We start from the raw sequence: 15,544 nt of genomic DNA, 5'->3' as shown, positions 1-15,544 counted from the left end.
ATTAATCAAACTACAAGTAACAACGACAATCAAGGACGACATATACGAATATATATATATTCCTTTATATAATTCCATGCTACATACAACAGAATCCACGTACAATTTGCTTGAATGGGAATGCAAACTTAGCGATGGACGCGTAGAATATACAGGAGGAAAATGCGAAGGATAACCAAGTTGGTCTAGTAAAATAGGAGAAACGGACAAGGAGGAAGATAGCATGAGAGAGGAGTAAATCGCACAATCGCCGGACCTAGAAGCATCCATCAACAAGATATATGGGTTTCTAGAGGATTTGGTCCTATCTCAGATTGTCAATGTGTAAGAGACGTTACCCCATAAGTGACGTTTTCGTTGGATCTTGTCTAACAGAGAAGGTAAACGGGAGAGTGAAAGAGAAAGGAAGAACGGGAATACCGAAGGAAATTGCTTGCCTTCCAGATATTCGTTTTTATACTTGTTAGCTGCACTCCGAGTATAGACAAAGAAATACATTAAGGTAACTGAAGTAGACTCGTTTCTTTCGGTTTATGTGTAACTAGTATTTACGGTCTGTTTAATCAGAGGGAACATTCTGTTAGATGACGTTTTATCACATTTACTTTGCACGGTAAACTCAGTTTTCAAGCTCGGTACGTGTTGGATTAAGAACGAAGAGAATTAAGGAGGTTTGAAATTCGAGCCGAAAGTTGCGATATTATGCGAAACATTAAACTGTTTGAAATATCAAATAGATTTAATCATTCGATTTTCGGTTATTACCAATAATAATTTATTAGGCATGGAAATTTCTGGGAAGGATACTTTCTAAACACTTTACCTACGAAGATCATAATATACGAAATGACGTAACATACAACCAGTTTTATTTTCATCCTATCTATTACACTAGGCTGAATTAACCAAAATATTCAAATGTTCGCACCTATACATTTTTCTCGCTAATAAACTCTGCTTCAATCTATATATCAAAAGTGCTTTTGCTTCTTGAAATATCGTAATAATAAAGAGTTAACAAGGTATACTAAGCGAACGAAACGCATAAATTGTACTTTGGCAAACTGGTAAATTAACAGTCATTGGTATTGAGTTAGCGCCAAAAGACGACAACCCGGGCAAGAGGATCGCGTTGAATACCTCTTTGTGCCTTGAATACCTGAAGTTACTGGTTAAAAAGCGAGATCGGCTTGAACTTTCAGTGTCAAGACCTTTTAACAGACAATTCAGCCGAGTTAATTGTTCAATCCTGCGGAATGAGTCAGAGCTTCGTGGATCTTTCTGTGCAAGAGAAGGGGCAATTCACATTGCTCACTTGTTAATGAGAGACAAAATCGCGGCTAAAAGACGACTACAGTGGAACGGGATAGAGGGAGACGCTCGTACTTTCTATTCATTCGTCTAATGGACACACCGTCTAATCTCATTTTCTGCGATTTAATTTCGTATGACGGAAGTTATTTTCCTCTTCAATACCCAGATACCAGGACAGATCCAAACCCCTTGATTTAACTGTACAACATTCCGTTGCTACTTAACCACCCGTCAAACTATTCTCGTTAATTTCCACCTAACGAGGCGTGTTCCTGTAATCTTGGTACAAAGTGAGTTTAACATTAATTCCGATTAGACAATTTGTCGATAAAATGTTTCCATTACTGGTTCAAAAGGGAAAAAAGTCAGTTCGTTTTAAGATCAGCTAATTTTATTGAACTTCTACTGTAAATTTATTTGCAGACTTTTAGGCTATAAAGAATATCATATATTCGAGAAATACATTTCTAATACATAATTATTCTATATTTTTAATAGAAATATTGTATAGCGATATGATACATATGTAAGAATTTTATCGCATGAAACTTACAAAGTTTGAACATATCTAAAGATTTATAACCTAGTGTAGATCAATTTTAATTAATTTAAATCTAACATAAATTTGGAAACACTCGTAATTTGTTTTTCTTTCCCTTTTCAAAACATTTGGTATTATCATTATCATAATGAATTGAATGAATTGAATGAATATGCATTTCTAAAAATATACAATGAGCCGAGCAAAATGAACGAGGTATGGAATAAATAATTTAGTTCTCATTACTGAGACAACAAGTTCGATCGACACGACGTGTGGGATATGCAACAGGTTCTGTGTAGTCAAGTACAAAGCATGAATTTTAAAGTTAACACGTTCAAGGCTGGCGGTAGCACATATACATTTTAAAACAGTGATATTGCAGTGATAACAACCAATGACACCATGAAAGCATCGTGGAAAGGAATTAATATCACGTCATATTTGTTAATCAAAGTAATTAATTCAATTAATATTAAAGTCATTATACAGGAAGCTGTGAGGAAAATAATATTATGCAAAAATAGACTAATAAAGAAAGTAAAGAGTAAAACAATATGAAAGAAATTACTACATGTAAAAAATAAAATGAAGTTAATATTAATCTAAAAATTATTTCATTCAAAATAAAATATTTGGCAGATTTATGGAAAATTAAGAAGATTAGATTTTATACGTCATTTATACGGAGGCCAATCCTCCTCTATCAGTCCCATAGGTCTGATAAAACAGTTCATCGTGTGACACTTGATACAAAGACCAATTTTCATTCACCCCTATTTTACACTCTGTCGCATACTCTAACTACTTCTGCGTCTTATCGTATTACTAAATTTCATTTTATTTTGTTTTGCATCGTTCATAAATATCCGATTTTACACTCGCGAATTTGCTAACACGTAAGTGAATTTGTGATATTAATATACATACGAAGTAGATGTAGTTAGCGTAATTATAAATTTAGATTATCTATGAAAAACTTGGCATCAAGCAAGCAAGTGAAGCAGTTCAAAAAGAGAGTTTTAAAACAACAAAATAATTTCACGATCCTTTGCGACTACGTACTAATTGCTCCATCGTATTAAAGTTAGCAGTTCATTTTATCGTCATGATGCTTTATGCACAACTACGATAAAGTTACAAAAGATAAAGTCATCGCATATACCTTTATCCCCAAATTTGTTACTAAATCGCATGCTGCCCTAAATAAACAATTTTCCAAATACTTCCGAATAATACGATAGCTAAACAAATTGCAAATTTTTCAAATCCAATGTAATCAGAGAAAATAATCGTTCCTTCCTCGAAGAAGTTACTTCGAAAAAAACACGTATCCGTTTTGAAACTAGTCATCGAATAAAATTAAATACGAAAATAGATTACGGCTCGAAACATCGGTTCATTCATAATTTCACATCGCAACGAGAAAGAGAGAGAAAGAGAAAGAGAGACAACTCACTGGAAAGTTTTCCCTAGTCCTAACAGTGAGTTTATAAACGTAGCCGCCCGTTTATCATTCCGTCACCCCTGGGACTTCGACGTAAAAAAATAAAGGCTCTGAAGGGTAAAAGGGTGAAGGGAGAAGAGTTTGGGGCGTGGTTAATCGCAGAGCTAGGGGTGCGAAGAAGACGACAATCTCTCGGCTATGAATAAATTTCATCGAGAAGTCTTCCACGAGGGCTGCTCTTTCACTTTATACTTGTTCCCTTGCCTGCGTACCCCTTTTACCCCTTCTGCTTCCTCCGCCTTGAAGATTATCGCGTGTAAGGAACTCTCGCACAATATCTGCCCTCTCGTTCTCGTATTACCTTCTGTTTACTATACGCCACTGTATGGAATTTTTGTCTTTTTCCATTTTTGCACTTTGCCTGCAAGCTTCCATCGCGTTAGGATGTTACGAACTTTATCCGATAGTAAATGACAGGAGAGATAGAATGAAATACTGCAGTGTCCCAGGAGGTAACCAATATTTTTCTCAAGTTAAGGTTATTGGAACGAACGAACGAAACTGTGAAGTTAGAGACGATGGAGTATAATATAAGTATTATTGCAATTAGCGTGGTTTTCGTTCTGTGCATTCGGATGATTTATCGATACAAAGTTTGGTTTGAGAGGTGGGTTTCAAATTACGTGATGTGTTATGAGATACATGTTAATAATAATAATAATGTTAATAATGGGGAATCAATGGTAATTTATAATCAATATTAGTATACGATAATAATAAGAGAAATTTCGGGTAAAGACAAACATTTATGGTTTAACGATTATGGAAACAATACAAATTACAAATATTACATAAAAATAATGGAAAAATAATAGTTTCTTTTTCATCATACTGTCATTGGACACTTCAATTTCCTAAAGTCTATAATACAAATACTCTATCGCGTTAAGATTTAGTAAAATATTTGTTGAAACAATTTTCAGTTTTGAAGGTGATAAGATGATCTATTAAGGTGAAAAGGAAAGGTAGATTAGAAAGTAGATGAATCAAAGCAAACATGAGTTTAAAGTACAGATATGTTATAACATTATTCTAAAAAGTTAAAGGAAAAGGAGACATTTATCTCAGAATATTCAAAATTCAAAAGAAATTCAAGAGAAGCAGAAAACAATTCATTGAATTAAATTTAATTAACAAACAGTTTTTCATTATTCTCTGTCGTATTAGTCAAGTCCACATACATAAGAGAGTAATTAATCTACGTATTGACATGAATCGCTTTCCGTATCTTTGCATTTCCCGCTCATTTATTTTCCACTCATTCTTCATTCTCTTTCTACCCCTTGACCTTTCTCGAATAAAACTTTTCTGGACGTATTTCACGATGCATTTTTCTCCACACGAATGGATTTGTTACAAGATGTTCTCTTTTAGGATTAAACAATTGAACTAATTAATAGTTTTTAATTCTTTTAGCTTATCATACTTTTCAATTGTTATAATTTTATTTTATTCCAAAAATGAAGTGAATTTAATGATTTTTATTGTTACCACATTGTGGTGGAGCTTAAGAGATTACTCCCGCACATTATACAGCACGATTTTAGCTCACTGGGTTATTATCTGTTTGTAACAAGCACATGCGAGAATTTACGCGCACAAAAGCCGTGGTCGACAGTGGGAAAACTTTTTCGCTTACCTTTAACGTACGGCTTGTCCCGTAAAACGGTTTTCCTTCGCCTTTAATTTCACGTGCTTGTGACCTCCGAAAAACTTTTTCTCCCTCCGTGCTAGTTAAAACACTGTTACCTGTCAGGAGTGGACGCTCAAAATATCTCAAGAAAAATTAAAATAGATAATTCATGTCCATATCCAACTCGAAAAGTTTCTCTTACGACGATATCACAATGATATTTTGTATAGCATTGATATATGATAATTATAGCTTTAATTTTGAGTACAATTATCTCTTCCACTCCTACTTGTTCATTAAAATGGTAGATAAATAAAGTACAAATAAAATTGCTAAATCCAATGAAAGGAATCATGTTCTTTATGTCTGAAGATGTATTTGATCCCAATAGGAATATAATAGCATGATTTTCGCTAAACATTTTGACAACTAGATGCTTCCTTTCACTGTACATAAAAACAACACTTTGTACTGTTCCCTTCCAGCCGGTAACAGAAATACGGCGTCTGATGTACCGCGAACAACTACGAATCGTCCCGACAACGTCTTCATCTTTCCTCGTTTGCTTCTTTTTTCGTCGCTTCACTCCTCTACCTGTCCGCGTCTGCTTCAATTTTCTCAAGAGAGTATCTATATAGTTGGTGAAACGACCGACGAGGATATTCCTTAAGCACGTCGTCTATTTTGTGCTCTAGTACTTCTTTTTCCTGTCTCAGCGAGAAAAAAACTTTTTACGTAATTGCAAGTCCTTGCTGGCTTCGTACGACCAGGGAATTCCGAAAATTTCTCTTTTTTCCTTGCTCTATCGTTGTATTTCCGGAAAATGTAGGGTATTAAAATGATATCGAAACTTAGTTTCGTCGTAAGGACTGAGACGAACGATATAAATGTACAGAATAGCCGGAAATATACAGTTTATGTTTCTATTTATATCGTAACGGTAAAATAAAATTAATGGCTCATCGTTTTCATAAAACAATCCATAAGATAATCTAAAATCGAGGAAAATTCATTAATTCTCTAAAGCAATTTACAAGCTAATCGAAAATTTACGATGATTCATTAATTATGCAAAGTAATTCACGACGTAATGGAAAATTTATTAAAATTCGATAATTTTGTAAAGCAGTTCACAAGGTGCCTAGAATTCATCGAAATTCAATAATTTTGTGAATCTATCTATGAAATAATCTAAAATTTCCTGGTACGTATTGTATGTGAAACAATATCGTATTTTTTAAAGTAATCTAGAATTTACTATTTTTTAACTTCATGAAATAGTCCATTAAAAAATCGTAAAATTATCTCTAACTTTGTAAGACTGCGTCTAAAGTAATAAGAAGATTATCAAACTTTTCTTTAACAAAATAAGATTAGAATTCAATTTTATAATCTCCAAACTCACGAATCAGAATACAAGAAATTTTTTCGTGTTGTACTTTGTATTCGGTTTATAGTGGAATCGTAAAACATTGTAGTGTTTCACAAGATAATGCAATCGGTCACGCATAATTCATTCACAATTAGATGGTTCTACCACGATGAAACCACGCGCGATGGCATTAAATAGACGAAACAAAACGTGCTAGAGGTAAGAGGTAAAAGTATAACTGGCACTTTAAGAATAAAAAGTTGTTGCAAGTTTTAAAGTGAACGTCCCTGAATATGACGCTGTGAAGTGTACATCTCGTGTCGAGCGAGTACCACCTGTACCACATAAGATCACTGTAGTCTACTTGGCAGTGATGAATAGAAAAGGAGGAAAATAAAAAATTACTCGAGCAACATGCCTGGGAAAATATGAAAGAACTCTGCTACTTTCTAACTTGTTGGTGTTCGGAGATACCTTTTCGTAAACGGAAATATGCGAGTCTTGTATTTTTATTCCAACCAAAAAAAAAAAAGAAAAAAAAAGATAAAAAGATCAGTTTATAAATATAATTACATTTCCATTGTTACGATATTCTTTTATATTTATATTTTCTTGTTTGCGATACACTGCCACTCAGAAAAGCATTCTTTTTATTCAAAATAAGTATTTGCTTACTTTTGACGGACGTTAATTAAATTAGTAGCATCATAATTCAGCATTTCATTCGATTATATCTTTCTTAAGACACTGAATGCCGGATGTGTCACGAATTTTTACGATCAATCCAATAATATATTCATAACCCGATTAAATTAATTTTCGATAGTTAACATGCAATTATAAAACTGACGTTTGTAATTGTCAAGTCTCATATAATTATTTTCTTATTTAATAAACACATATTCAGATTCTTTAATTTTTGAACTAAAACCGACTGAGGAGCATTTACTAAATTAATAAGACTGTTCATATTAATAGGAACCAGTATAGGTTCAATGAATCTTAATTAATATAGATAACGTATACGGATAACAAATTTACATACTGGTATATGTGGTAGATAATAAAATATATCATTTCTGTGCTTTTAATCAATATTTTTTACTTATATTCTAATGATTTCATTCTTATTACTAATCCATCATTAATTTGTACGCTCTGATAAAAATTATATATTATTGCTAGAAATCGATTAATGGATTTTGTGATACTATTACATGATATATGATATACTATTTATCCTGTCCGCATACATGGACAAGGTATCTCGTGACTCGTCGCATAATGTCATTTATGCAATGCTTCGTCGCGACGTTATGTTGTTCACATGACGCTTTAGGCGAGATATCTCGCGTGTCAGCTTCCTAATATTTACAACTGAACGTCGTTGCATGCAAAAAAAATTGTTGTTTCAAGGTATAACGTGTCGTACACTTAACATTGTTAGCCCTTTCACATCTACAAACAAGATATCTCACGACGTTATGTTGTTCACGTGACGCTTTAGACAAGATATCTTACGTGTCCATTTTCCTATGTTTACAATTAAATGTCGCTTTATGGGGGAGAGAAATGAAAAAAGACAGAGAAAGGTCGTTTCTTTCATAGTGTAACGTGCCCTATAAGTCAGATACCTCGTGAACTTACTTTTACTGTGAGATTCTTTCTAGGATCTTTTGTAATTGAAATGAAAAATGTGGAATTATTTTCTGAGTTGCTTCTATACTTAATCTTGAATATATTTCAATTGACTTTCACAAGAAAAAGAGGAAAATCATATTTGATTATCCCCTAAATACGGGAGTTAGGAATTACAATAAATAAGTTGTCTAACGGCAGTGATAAAATCAAATAATACAATGGGAAGTATAAATACATAAATATATATATAGTCTCGTGCATAAATCACCGGATATTTAGTAGACGTAGAATAATGATTAATTAACTTTAGGTATCCTTACAAAATGAAGTTGTCACTTGTCAACTGTTTGCATTATAAAGGAAGATAAATTACATGACTGTACTGAAATCACTAGAAAGTTGCCTTCATGACTGTTTCATTTAATCTGAAAAATTAAATCGCAATTTGCTGATACATAATTATTGTTAGTACGTATTATGTAACAGAGTTGAAAAAGAATACGAGATGAAAGCAATTATCGTATGAACGATAATTCCGGCAAACGAACCGGTACAAAGGAAACAGATGGAGGACAGTGACGTGAGAGCATATAATTGAGGATTCGGCAATAGATTGCGACAGGAGTAAACTATGGACATGGCGGGAAGCTTGTCTACTCGGTTAATAGCTTTGCAGTGTCGATACACACGTTGTATAACTACCACATGGATAATTGCATTCTCTGCTCGAGCTTTTCTTTCCATGTCCTTCATGTTCTTCTCACGTATTGATTTCAGTAAACAGCATTGCAACATAATAAACGATAAATGATATTAATGCATGGAAATGGATACAAACGCGTGATCTCTTAATTTCATTTCATTTTCCTTGAAATATAACCTAATTATTCTATGAAAATACATTTGAAATGTTTCTCAAGTTTCTGTCCTTAAGCTTTGCTATGAATTTTTCAAGCGACCCAATATGAAAGATTTCCAAGTGACTTGATAATAGTCACTTATTGTTAGCAACATGATCGAGTGATATGGGCTATGGTAAAAGAAAATACTTTCTTATTTTAATTAAGTATCTTGATACATTGCAGAACTACAAAGAATAAGAAGTAATAATATAAAGAAACTAGAATCAAAGTACCATAAAACACGTCAGTGTCTCAGTGATTAACATCCATTGATTAATCTTAGTGAAACATAGATCATGGAACACATTAATAATAAATAACATTAACATAATAATAACATAACATAATAAACAACAACATTACAAGATAGTAAATGAAAAATTAATTTTGCCATAGAATAACTATCTTGCAGCAAAGAAATTACAAACTTAAGAAATTCTTGTGTTATCAGTAACTAAATACATTTTAAGGAGACTTAAACACAGAAACTTGAAATTTGTTCGTAAATTCTGATAGAAAATTTAATTTAAATGTCTGTGATGCCTATTGAGAGAACGCGAAATCACATGTGATTAAAGGAAGAGTGTGTAATTGGAGATGATATAGGATCATTTGTGTGATGCACGGTTGGAGCACAATAAACGTGGACAATACAGTATGCCGGATATGGTGTAGAACAGTGACGTAGGCACAATCGAGGATCAGACGATAGATCGCGATGAAATTGGACTATGGACACGGTTTCTGACGCGTCTCTTGGAGTATCTGTCGAGGTTAATAACCACAGCAATAACGCATGCGTGATGTTTGCAACTGTTTGACCAACATCTCCTCGATACTAGCTGAATAACCACCATATGTTATCTGTGGCAATCTCTTGACGTATATCGACCATTCGCTGCATATTTTCAATATAGAGTGTGTAACAATACACAGATTGTTCAATATAACAGATTTATTGAAATAACTTTACGTTAAAGTGCATTTACGTTTTAATTAATGGAAGTATATTGATAAGTATTGAATAGAAGGATAGAGAAAAATAAAGAAAGTATATAATATACTTATAATACTATAATATACTTTTTAGTATCATAGTTATATCATATAGTTATAGACTGATTTGCATACTCATATAAATAGTAGAAACTTATGATTGCATGGGAGTGGTATAAAAGAAATTAAAAAAAAGAAAATTCAGCGATTGAGAAGCGTTAGAGAACGCAATGTAGGTTAAAGATACAAAGTTAAACCAATCATATGATCACTTACTACGCCACAAATAAAAAATATACAAAAATGCTTGTTTGAAACGAATACGGTGAAACAATCATTCAACTTAGCCCAAATGTTTGAAAAGGTCTTTAAGATGATCTTTAAGATGAGGAATCATTATCAAGAAAACACGAATGAGTCTAAAATAATTCAGAGAACGTATTAGCTTCAAAGAAAACACAGATGTGGTCGAATCATCTACGATTAAAAAGTTCCTCCATGAATGACAAATTCAGATTTGTCTGGCACGAGTACGATGAAACAATTATTCAACATATCCGAGAACTCTGAAGAGGTGCTCAGTGATGTTATTGAAAGGAGATACGAAATACCGGAAATAACAAGAACGAAGGGGAGGTAGGTTCCATAATTGAGGGCCAAGCAATAGATCGCGTCGGAATTGGACAATGGAGAGTTGGTGGTGCTGTTAGTCCTGTCTCTTCGAGAGGCCAGTCCGAGGTTAATAGCTTCGCAGCAGCAACGTGGCCAGGGAACGTTTGCAACTGGTGCTGTGTCCTTTCTGTCTCTCTATCTTTCTCTCTCTCTCTCTCGCTCTCACGCTATCGGGCATAATCCTGTACAATTTCGTAGGGGATATTTGGCATTAAGGCCTGTTCCAGAGACTATATTACTGCACAATGGCAGTCCATACGCGCAGCCACGTGTACGATGTTTCATACTGACAAATTGACAGGCTGTGTGTAACTTTGTTACCGGTTGTCTTTTCCAGTTGTCCGACGCTGTTTGTATTGTGCATTAATATGTTCAAAATTTTGACTGTAATCCTTTTAATCCGTTTACAGAAATGTCACGTATCACAGTCTGTTAGTATAATTTGGTCGTTTCAATTAATTTTCCAATGAAGATAATATACAGTGTGTAGTGCAGAGCAATGATTTGGATGTTTGGTATGTCATTGGAAATGAAAAATGTTACATAGATTAAAGATTTTGCTCCTTTCTCTTATCACCGTGACGAACTATATTCATGATGAGATTAGAGATAAATGATTTCCATTCGTAAAGGCAAACATTTCTGAGGTGTACGACAAATTTCTTCTAAACGTTCGGTTTCTTTTCCAGCAAAAATAATAATTTCTGAATTGCAGAGTACATTAGCCCCTATTAAGCTTGTAACATACATACCATATGAACATCTGTAGTCGAGTAACGAGTAGAGGATCATTCTATTCAACAGACATCCTCTTCCATCCAAAATTTTTCTATAACTTCGCATAAATTAAGTTTAAATTATCCAAAAAGATAATGCCTCTCAGCGCATGTAGAACGTAATTTTCATACAGATCCGAGGAAAATGCTGCGCTAATTAAGTTACAGCAAGTACTTGTAATCTAGTGTTGCACATCGTGCTCTGAAATAATCAGCGAGCCCTTGTTCTGGTCCTTAGTTCGAGATCCAGCGATATAAGCGAGGAATTTCATTTTCCACATAAAGGTAACTAGGTAGACAAGAGTGAGAGATAGAGAGAAAGGAGGGGGGAGAGAGAGAGAGAGAGAGCGAGCTGTTACGAACCACGGAAACCTGTTTTCCGATTACATTTTCAAGTAATTAAGTTGGTGGCTCCGTTTGCCGGTTTGATATTGTTCTCATTGTCTAATCACATTGGGTTTATTGGCTACCGCGACTAAGTTTTGAGAAGTGGTTCGTTCCACCTCGTTTAAGGTCAGTCGAGACTCCTCGTCGTAACCTAACTTAGTCTGCGAGAAAATTATGTTGACAAATGTTACTGCTTCAGCAACGGGCTATTCATTTTACCGACTCGTTAGTCCGTTTTGAAGATAATATATTTTAGTAATCTGCAGTTAGATTGGTCTTGTTTATAAGCTGTTACTTAATTAATCAAACTTGTTATCAAATGGAAATTTTGATTGCTTAACTAATATTTTTTAAGATTAAAATAGGGCTTTAGATTGATTTTAAATGTTTAATACAAAATCAAACTACAGTATGGGTTTATTATTGTAATAGGTTGAAAATTAGTATATTATGTTATGATTAGTTAGTTGCTAATTCGGCTTGAATTCCGAACCTGCTAACCTCCTTAATTTTCTCTTAGCTCTATGCTCGTAACAATAACCGTAACATTTAATAAGCACAAGCATTACGTAAAGACATAACCGTAACAAAGAGGAGCAATTACGATGGAAATAGCATGGGATATTTACAACAAACAATGTGAAAATACATTTTATGATCGAGAAAATGAGAACAGTTTACGTGACTTAGAAAAAAGTGTCATAACCGAAATTTTAATTAATATGGCACCTTGCAATTCGAGATAATTACTATGCTCTTTGCTTGGTTGGTGTTTCAACATTTATAATCACATTGAACAATTATGCAATTATGAAATAACTATTTAGATTTCTTCCTGTAAAATTTTATAAATATTTTATCAATTATTCGTATGATAGAATATTAGAATGGAAATATTACATAAAGTATTCGAGTTTTATTATATTTATTATATTCTGTTGTACTAGTTGAAAAAGTGTGTAACCAATTAAGAAGCTGTGTTATTCGCTTGACGTATCTTACGAAACCATTCCCTTTGACTACTCTAGCGTGCGTGAAATTTAATTTAGCTATGCTATCCATAGATATTACTGCAAGGTGACTGAGCAACAAGCTAAGTTTATCGTAATTTATATCAGCGGACTTTGTTAGATAACTGATGGTTGCTCAATAAGTTATTAGCCATGATGGATAATTACTAATTATGTACAGAACGATAGAAATTATTTCTTAGAAAAGGATTATTAGTCCCTTAAATTTTTCAGCCATTTTTTTGATAATATTTTGAAACGCAAATGAACATATTGAAATTATTATATATAGGAGTATGAATTTTTTTAGTATAATCATAACATCTCATATAAAACTTCGTTAAAGGGAAACTTATGAAGCTCCATAAAACTTTCCTTTTCGTTTCTTTTTATCCAGCATTTTATCCATTACCCATTTATCCTTACCTTTATCCATTTTTATATAACATAATCGTTCTTGTAAAATCCTCTTTCAAAATTTTCAAGACTTCATAAATTTCGTTACTTTGTTTTACGTGTATTTTAACAAATGTATCACGCACTATTAAAAAAATAGGGAGAAAAGGAAACATAAGTGACTTTATTCAACTAACAACTTTCTATTTGCCTCTTCTCTTCAAGTTTATCCATCCCCTTAACGATATCTATTTCTACCTGCCTTACTTTTCGAAACTCGTGCATTAATAGCTTAAAATGAGGACACCCCGTGTACTCTTCATATATCGTCACGCATTGAATATTTACTTGGATAGAGCTTACATTTTAGCTGGCGAGGGGTGAATCTTGGTAGATTCCCGGCTGGATTAACCGTAGACAGCTATGGCTTCGGAATCTTAACTTTGGCCCGTAAAGCCGAGATTGAGTGGCGGGAAGGTGGCGAAATAGCAAGGGAAGTAGAAGGGGCAGAATTGGCTGCGCTTTATCTGCAGTTTACTGATGTTCGAAAGGAGGCTATGCTGAAAGGGTGAAACGCCATGCGGAGATTACCATGAAAGGAAAGCTGTATTGCTCCAAGTATACAGGTTTGAAGGATTTCGTGGTTAGAGGGTGAAACACAAAGCGACACGGCTTAATAAGGGTATTTAGTATCGCCTCAACTTTATAAATTTTCCATAATCCTTACCGACAAATCTCTCGATCTTCCTTTTGCAATTCCTCTCGATTTTACCTCGAGGCTATTTCTACGTATATTGTGGGAAATATAATATAATAAAATGAAGAAATTGAATCTACGTCTATGAAACAGTTTTAACTGGCAAAATATGGAAATCGAATCTGCGTTTGTGAAGCAGTTATAACGATTAATCCTCTGTCTCTACAGGGTGTTCACGCTATTAGTTGCAAACGTTTTTTTTTTTTTTTTTTTGTAAATGTTATGTATTAGAGAAGAATGGAAGGGGGAAAAGTTTTACAATTTTCTATGACCAATATAACAATATTTTTATTATAGCGCAAATTCTATTAAAACGTTACGCGTTGATGTTGTATTGCATTGCAACAAAAGCTGAAGTTGTATGAGTATTTCAATATTCTCTCGTCTGTCTTCCATTATTTTTCCTATCATTTACGAATGGCAATAATACATATGAAAACATGTGGTCGTGCATGTGCATAGCATAGAAATCAGCGAGGGAATCGATGACGATTGACTTGATAAGCCGACGCTTTTGAGGACCAACCGCAGCAACGGTGCAACACGATGCACATTATGCGATTGAATCAGCACGGTAATCTCGATTGAACGTGGCCGGTGTCTGTAACATGCATACGTAGTCGAATATTGCAGTTGCGCTGCATCGTTCCGCAGCGGGTACGAGGCTTCTCCAATATCGAGCTTCCAGCTTCCAGCTTCCAGCTAATATAAGCCGATTCCTGTTCTAATGATAACCTTGCCAAAATCAGATAATTTGCACATAAAAGATTTACTATGTAATATATGAATACATCAACGTTATATTTTCTAATATTCTCTGTCAGAACAGAATAGTAGTTTTATAATTCATTTATTTTATAATTGTAAAATAATTTATAATTCGTCGTATATATATATAAATTTTATTGTTCTATAGTTGAAGATCTACAGTTGATATTTTTAAGTGAACTTTTTAATTAGGCAAAATGCGAACAAACTTTTTATATAAATGCACTGCATTGGATGAAATGTACATAAACGTACATTTTTATTCTATAATATATTTTGTATATTTATTGTATAATGTACATTAAATCATTACATATCATTTAATTTAAAGGAATGAAGAAAGCATTCTTCTGATAATTAATCTTCAGATGTTAGTCATAATACGCTATCCAAGTTAAGAAGGCTTCACTAGATTAAGATGAAATCTGCAGCTTTAATTTTGTGGTAAAATTTGTTTGACAAAGCAGAGGAAGAGAGAATGTGAAAATGCTAGGATATATCAAGCGAAGGATAATTGTCTGAGAGTTGCTGAATATTTGTTTTTGAATTTAGATTGGATTGTCCCACATCGTACTATATCGTAGTATTAGTTTTACTTCGTATTATATTGTATTGCATGCTTGGGAATAATTCTCCATTAACTCAACTATAGTCTTATTTGATGTCGAAACTACCTGCGTATTTCACCCTTTGAAAGGTAGCATATAAAAATTCCAAGATTGTAAAAGCAACTTGAGGAAAAGATGTAATAGAATTTTTTGACAAAACGAAAGAGTTTTTCTAGTATTTACATTTGTCCGTCGTATAATGAAATGAACGAAGTACATAGTACTTCGTCAGGCTACTGCTAAAACCTATTGCATAAACGACAC

General features: G+C 33.5%; 1 protein-coding gene and 1 long non-coding RNA gene across 4 annotated transcripts in view; both read left to right on the top strand.

Annotated features, from left to right (window-relative positions):
- Positions 1-15,544, top strand: part of Fas1 (fasciclin 1 Fas1 domain-containing) — a 378,308-nt gene that overhangs the window by 179,805 nt on the left and 182,959 nt on the right. The window lies entirely within an intron of this gene.
- On the top strand, positions 10,974-14,784 carry LOC138183366 (uncharacterized). Its single transcript, XR_011174047.1, has 3 exons — positions 10,974-11,093; positions 13,518-13,829; positions 14,367-14,784. It is a non-coding gene; the product is annotated as an uncharacterized LOC138183366 (long non-coding RNA).

The sequence above is a fragment of the Bombus flavifrons genome, chromosome 9, assembly GCF_040668555.2.
Source record: "Bombus flavifrons isolate JBK064 chromosome 9, iyBomFlav1_principal, whole genome shotgun sequence".
NCBI lineage: Eukaryota > Metazoa > Arthropoda > Insecta > Hymenoptera > Apidae > Bombus > Bombus flavifrons.
The sequence above is the reverse complement of the archived record's forward strand: the minus strand, read 5'-3'. Positions and strand labels throughout refer to the sequence as shown.